The 7,039-nt window shown below is 61.9% G+C and overlaps 1 pseudogene; it reads left to right on the top strand.

Annotated features, from left to right (window-relative positions):
* The first annotated feature begins 3,687 nt into the window (after positions 1 to 3,687).
* LOC102438991 lies at positions 3,688 to 5,828 on the top strand (annotated as a pseudogene).
* Positions 5,829 to 7,039: the final 1,211 nt, after the last annotated feature.

The following is a 7,039-nucleotide window of genomic DNA, read 5'->3' as shown; positions in this document are numbered from 1 at the left end:
CCCAGTTCACTTTTTGAGGCGTTCTCCATTCCTGGGGGTCTCCAGCGAAGCCATGTCTGTCTGTACAGACCAGGGACAGATCTGTCCGGAGTGTCACAGCGGCAGGCCCGGCACACAGGCCACAAAGGGTCATGGGATGAGAAGGCCCCAGGGCCCAGGGCAGCTCCTGCCAGAAGCCTGCCCCCCCCTCTCCCCCCAAGTGTCCAGGGCCTGGGCTCACCCTCCTTTCACCTCCACCCACAGGCAGCTCGTGAGAGCCACACCTGGCTGGTCCAGGACCTGCCTTTCCCGGGTGCACAACCCGTGCCCAGGGATCAGGGGGCACAGGATTGCGTCCCACGGGGCCAGGGGAAAGGAGGCCCAGCACGCAGAGCCCAGGCCCAGTCCCTTCCCTCAACGCCATGTTCCCCAGGACAACAGCTGTGGCCGTGACAATGGCAGGACGTGTGCATTTGCCTGTGCCAGGCTCCTGGGCGCATCAGGGAGGATGACGGGGCAATCGCTCCGATTGAAGGTATAGAAACGCCACCCTGGTGGGTAAGTGAAGAAATGAGACCTGGACGGGTCTGAGCTCGCAGTGGGGGGGGGGGGGTGGTGCCTGGGAGGATGGCCGCCCACCCTTGCTGGCACTACTAAGGAGTCAAGAGAGTGACTGTCTGGTTCCCTCGAGGCCACACTCCCCTGCCTGTCCCCGGGCACCCGCAGGCCCAGGCCAACCCTGGGGCATTGATTTGAGGGGAGTAAACGTGAGGCATGGCTGGCGTCCTGGGAAACAGGACACTGGGCCCCTCCCGCTCGGCAGGAAGCAGCATTGATTAGCCTGGAGCCGCCACCTGACTATTTCCCTCATGAGCAGGCTCTGCCCTCCCCCACTGCCTCCCCTTCTTCCTTGCCTCCTGGGGAGCTTCAGCCGTCAGGTCAGCGGTGGGCCCAGGAGCCAGGAGGGCAGCCCCGGGTAAACTGGCCTCTCCTGGGTGCGAGGAGGGCACTGTCCTGGCTGCGCAACCTCACAGGCACTGGTCCATGTCCTCCAGGAATTAGGCCCTTCTTTGGGAGCCATGCTCCCTGGGGACTCACCACCTGGATCTAATCTATCCTACCACCTGGTGCCTGGGGACAGGGACCATTCCCAGGGCCCAGGGGTAGGCAAGTGGCTCTGACCTGCCTGTGATTGGTTGAGATATGAGCATGTGATTGAAGCCAAACAATGAGGACTGGCCCCAGACTGGCTGAATCAGCTGGAAAAGGAGCTCTATCTTGCAGGGGCTGCTGGGGACCCCTTGGCTGCTACATGGGCTGAGTCCCCCTAAAATAAGACCCACCCACACGAGCGGAAAAGCTAAGAGAAGCAGGAGTCCAGACAGGCTCCTGGGGGCCTTCTGATCGCGCCCTGGACCTTTGAGTTTTGCGACCTAAACCACCCTTCTCTAACTGGAGGCTTTTGAGATTGGTTCTGCCCTCTCCAGGTCCCTGAGAGGCTGCTGGGGGAGTGGTAGGTGTAACACGACCAGCAAGGACTCAAAAATGTCCTCAAGCCTCTCAACCCTCTCCCTCCTGCCTGCCGGGTGCGTGAGGGCTGCCTGGCAGACCTGGGGGACAAACAGGGTCTCCCCCTTCCTTCAGTCTCACTGTCTCCCTCCCTGTACAGGGACAGAGCTTCCAGGAAGGCGGGCAAGGCCTGCTGGTCCCAGGATGACAAGAATAAAGGGCAACAAAGGGAGGGAGGGAGTCACTCCAGCCTCTCACAGTTAGAAATAGCTTCCCCCCAGGAGGCCTGCTGCTGAAATAATGCAGCCGCCACCCGCTACCCACCCCGTGGACACTGCCTGCCTCCGCCCTCCCGTCAGAGGTCCCCAGGAGGGCCCTCACTCTAGGGATGAGGATTCTGCCCCAACACCTGCCCCATGACCAGCCCCTCACCCTTCCTTCCTCACAAGGAGGCAGGCTGAAGCTGGGCCTCAGTGTGCTCGTCTCTGCAGTGGGCCTGACTCTGACACAGGAGGTAGGCCAGAGGCCTGCCAGTGGGGAGGGGATGGACCAGGACACACTGTTGTCCCTGCCCTCCCCAAAAGGGCTCCAGAGGCAGAACAGGGCCTAATGCTCGGCCCTATTTATGTGGAGAAAAACTGCCCATCTATTTACATGAGCAAAGGAAGCCTGAGGAAGTTTGGGAGTGAAACTGTCAGAGGTGTGTCCTCCTGAGAGGGGAACCCCTCCTTGCTTCGCTTTTGTGTGCAGCCCACACCTTACTGCTCCCCAAGTGCTTGGGGCCCCACTGCTGGCCTGGCCTCGCCAGCTGGGGACCCTGCAGCCGCTCAGGCCTCCAGCCTGGCTGTGGGCCGTGAGGAGTGAGAGGCGTTTGGGCACGTGTGACCCACGGGCACATCCGACAGCATCTGGGCTCTGAAGTCCGTACAGAAAGAACTTTACGTGACTTTATGTTTTATTTTTTAATTTTATTTTTTAATATATCTTTATTGATCTCAGAGAGGAAGGGAGAGGGAGAGGGAGAGGGAGAGGGAGAGGGAGAGGGAGAGGGAGAGGGAGAGGGAGGGGGAGGGGGAGGGGGAGAGGGAGAGGGAGAGGGAGAGGGAGAGGGAGAGGGAGAGGGAGAGGGAGAGGGAGAGGGAGAGGGAGAGGGAGAGGGAGAGGGAGAGGGAGAGGGAGAGGGAGAGGGAGAGGGAGAGAGAGAAACATCAATGATGAGAGAGAATCATTGATCGGCTGCCTCCTGCACACCTCCCACTGGGGGATCGAGCCCGCAACCCGGGCATGTGCCCTTGACCAGAATCAACCCGGGACCCTTCAGTCCGCAGGCTCTATCCACTGAGCCACACCAACCAGGGCAACTTCATGTTTTAAAGTCGGGTTGTTGTGTCCGTGTGAGGAAGCCCAACGGCTCTCTGGTTCCGCAGGTCATTCCAGGAGTCGTGGCCGATGCTCCTCTCCACAGGGACTCCCCAGCCGGGCACTCAGGGCCAGCGCTGGGAGAGGCGAGTGGCTTTCTGGGTCCTTGCTCTCTGCCTCCAAGCCTTGGCCTCAGAAGCTGAAATAGACACCTGCTCTCCACCCCAGTGCCAGCACCTGGGAGCTCTCGCCCACCCCAGTGCCAGCGCCCAGGAAGGGTCTGGGGTAGTCACTGTCCAGTGGGTGGGTGGGCAACATAGGTCTCCTGAGGGATATGGGGAGGGCCCGGGGCAGCCCCAGACCCATTGTGGGGGCTCAGGAAAGGGGCCCCTCTTGCAGCCTCACCGATGCTCTCCCTCCCAGGCTGGGTCCCACCCTCCTCCAGGCACCCACCGCCTCCTGGGCTGCCTCAGCACAGCTCGCCTGGTCCCCATCCCCCTCTAACTCCGACTTTCCTCAAGCAGAGGGCTCCTGAGGACTAAGGGGTGTCTCTGCACTCCCTCCTCAAGCCCATCCCAGCACTGGCTCCACCGGACTCAGTGCCACCTCCAGCCAGGTCACTCCCTGCCTCGAACCCAACCCTGACCTGTCAATCCCAGCCTGGTGACAGCCAGCCAAGCTGAAAGAACACAACTCTCTACCCCAGGAGCTCTGTGTCTAGGAGTGTATCCCCCAGCTGCTTGCACCCCGGCAGCAGGATGTACGTCCCAAGTGTCTCCCTTCAGAGTAGCAACAGCTGCAAAGCCTGCCACATGTCAGAGCCGCCGTGAGAAGGTGAGGATGGAGAGAGTCAGTGTCCACGGTCCTGGCCAGCCCGAGGCCCCAAGAGGTCCTGGCCTGGAGACAGAGGCCCATGGCTGGGGGCTGAGTCTGGGGGACCCTGGCTCGGGGGGCCCCACAGGTCCCAGTGCCCAACAATTCTTGTACAAGGTGCCACCCTGGGTCATGTGCCGCTTCTACAAAATGATGGACGCCCTGGAGCCCAGCGACTGATGCCAGCTTGCCGCCCTGATGGGGCGAGACCAGACCGCGCTCCTGTGGCCCCAGATCAACTGAAATGCCCATGTGGCTGACCTCATGCACATCCTCATGCACTTGCAGCTGCTCCGTGTGAGGGACATCGAACCAGCCTGGCACCCTCCCGTCCCCCTCCCACCCTCCAGCACCACAGCCCTGAGGACCCGCTCCATCTCTGCACCCTCTGAAGCCAAGGCCCCCAGCCCCCCCGCACCAGGAGTTGCAATCGTCAGCGTCCCCCTACTTCCCCCCAGCTTTTCCAGGCTCCCAGAACAATTCTGGGCCTGAGTGCTGCCCTGTCCGAAGCCCTGCTGCCCTCCAGCCACCGCCACCATCTCTAGAGTCCTCTTCCACCAAGCAGAGCCCAGAGAACCCAGGCTCCTTCCTGCCCGGGAACCCCCTCTCCATTCTGCCGGCCCTCCATGAGGCTCCCTGGGCACCACAGCTTCTCAGAGGAGCTGAAGGTCGGGAGGGAGGCTTCGGACGCGTGCACGGGCATCCTGAGGAGCACGGGGAACGCCGTGGAGAAGATGGACGAGGAGGCAGACCTGGGGTGGCCACTGTGGGGCAGAGCTTCCTGGCCACGTGGAGCAGCTGTCAGTCTTGTCATCAAACATCGTGGACTTTGCTGGCTGCTGTGCTCAGAGCGGCGACCACTGCCTTGTCTGTGGCTTCCTGCCCGGCGGCTCCCTGGAAGGCCCTCCACTTCCAGGCCCAGGCCTGCTCCCCTCTCCGGGCCCAGCACTGGGCACCCTTCTGAGCACAGCCCGGCGAGTCAGTTTTACCTCAGGACGGCCCCAGCCTCGCCCACGGAGATGTCCAGAGCTCCAGCGTCCTTCTGGATGACAGGCTGATGCCCAAACTGGGAGACTTTGGCCTGGCCCGTCTCGGCCATTTGCAGTGGCCAACCCTGGTCAGAGCGGCACCGTAGCCCGGACTCGACCTGAGCGGCACCCTGTCCTGCCCACCGGAGGCTGGCGCTGGACACCGATACCTTCAGCTTCGGCATGGTGGTTCTGGAAACCCTGGCTGGCCACAGGGCTCTGAGGACGCATGGTGCGAAAGCCAAGTACCTGAAAGACCTGGTGACAGAGGATGGGGAGGATGGTGGGTGCCCTGAAAAGCACCCAGACCGCACACCAAGCAGGTCTGGCCTCAGAGCCTGGGCTGCCCCAGTCGCCTCCCAGATCTGCACGAAGCACCTGGACCCCAGGCCCGGGCCCTGCACACTGAGTTAGGCCTGGCCCTGGGCCAGCTGGTCCTCTGCTGCCTAGACCGCCAGGCTGAGGAGACCCCTGACCCGGGTGGACGAGAGGCTGGAGAAGCCTCAGGCCGCAGTGGCAGGGCCGTCCCTGGAGGCAGAGGCTTCTGGCCGCAAGCCCCTCTCCACAGGAAAACTCCTACATGTCCACCAGCAATGCCAGTCCCTGGCAGCCCCTGGCAATGCCCTCAGAAGCCTCGGCCCCGGCGACAGAGCAGCTCCAGAAAGGCCCCACCCAGTCCGTGGAGAGTAACAAGAGTGTGTCTGGCGTGTCTGCCACCCTCGATTCCTGGCACCTGACTGTGGACTGCCCCCAGGCCCAGCCCTGCCAGACAGCCCTGCACAGGGGGCTGTCACATGGGGCCCCTGCACCCCCCGGGCAGGCTGGCTGTACTTAAGGGGGTGCCACCTGAGAGTTATGGGGGAGCGGCCCAGAGCCCCAGCCCACAGCCGTGGAAGGATCACACCTGGGCTGTTGTGCGTCATCACGGCCACCACAGATGGTCATCGACTCAGCCTGACAGAAGACAGTGCAGAAGCTGGTCTTGTACGAGGACGGGGTCCTAGACAGCTCCCTCCCAGATTTGGGCCTGGACCACCGAAACAGGCGGGGCCTGGAGAGAGTGATGACTTTCAGAGCTGATCTCTTCACCCGGGCAGACCCCCAAACCCAGATGTCCAAGTCCTCATGGTGGGACGTTCTCAGAGCACACACACCCTCAGCAGCCTGTGGGTGGTAGGGGTGGGCCCAGCCTCGCAGGGCAGAGCAGGTGGTGGCCCCTGTGCTGTAGGGGTGTGGGCACAGGCCGGACTCAGAGCCACCGGGCCGGCTGCCGGAAGCCATTCGTAGGGCAGGACATCTCAAGGGCCTGCCTTCAGCCCAGCACTTGGGGGAGAGGAAAGCCACTCTCCTGGGAGGGGTGTGTGGGGGAGGAATGCATGTCTGAAGGCTGCTGGCTGCCCGGCCAGAGGAGTGTGGGTGGGACCCACAGGGAAGCAGCGGGGAGCCGGCGCCCCTGAGGGCTGGGCAAGGCATGTGCAGTCCGGCCCACAGCGCAGCCGTAGCCCTTCCCTTCGTCCTGGGCTGAAGCCCTGCGGGAAGGCGGCCACTCTGTGCAATAGTGCAGGTGAGACCCAGGGCCCTCCCAGCTGCTTGCGACGTGGAAAAGTGAGGTGTGGTTGCCCGATGGTTCTGTCCACCAGCTAGAAGTGTGGGCTCAGAGACACCCCAGAGAGTCCAGCAGCGCCCACATCAGGCCAGTGTCTGTGGGCTTCTCCGAGGAGCTGGGAGCCAGCCTAACGTGACTGCCCGCCACCCAGGCCACCCCTGGGTGCTACAGACAGGCTCCAAACCAAGTCACCTCCAGAGGCTGCAGGCTCAGCACCAGGCCCAGGCAGTGGTGTCACAAAGGGGCCACTTCCCAAGGTTGGCCTAGGCCGGGGCCTGTGTTACCCAGACAGTGAGAAGCCCCAAGGTGAGAAGTTGGGAACAAGGCAGAGAAAAAGGGGGAAATGGGACTTGCAGTTTTAGAAGCCGGTGAAGTTTCATGAAGCCCAGGGCTGTAGCACAGGCTTACAGTGATTCTGTGTCCACAGTCATGACGCATTACATGCCCCACAAAGCTAGGCATTGGTGAAGTCCAAGTTGTACTAGAGCAATAAAATCTTACGTTTCATCCAAGAAAAAAACAAAAGAAAGTGAAGATAGAGATTCTGTGAGAACAGGGGGCTGGGCAGTCTGACTGCAGGGGAACGCTTAGTAGGTGTTCAGTAAATATTTGTTGAGTGAATCTAAACAGGGAACATTTTCTAAGACAGTGAAAACAACACAGGGCAGGAGAGAGAGTGCTGGGT

This window comes from Myotis lucifugus, unplaced genomic scaffold (assembly GCF_000147115.1).
Source record: "Myotis lucifugus unplaced genomic scaffold, Myoluc2.0 scaffold_1061, whole genome shotgun sequence".
Taxonomy (NCBI): domain Eukaryota; kingdom Metazoa; phylum Chordata; class Mammalia; order Chiroptera; family Vespertilionidae; genus Myotis; species Myotis lucifugus.
The sequence above is the reverse complement of the archived record's forward strand: the minus strand, read 5'-3'. Positions and strand labels throughout refer to the sequence as shown.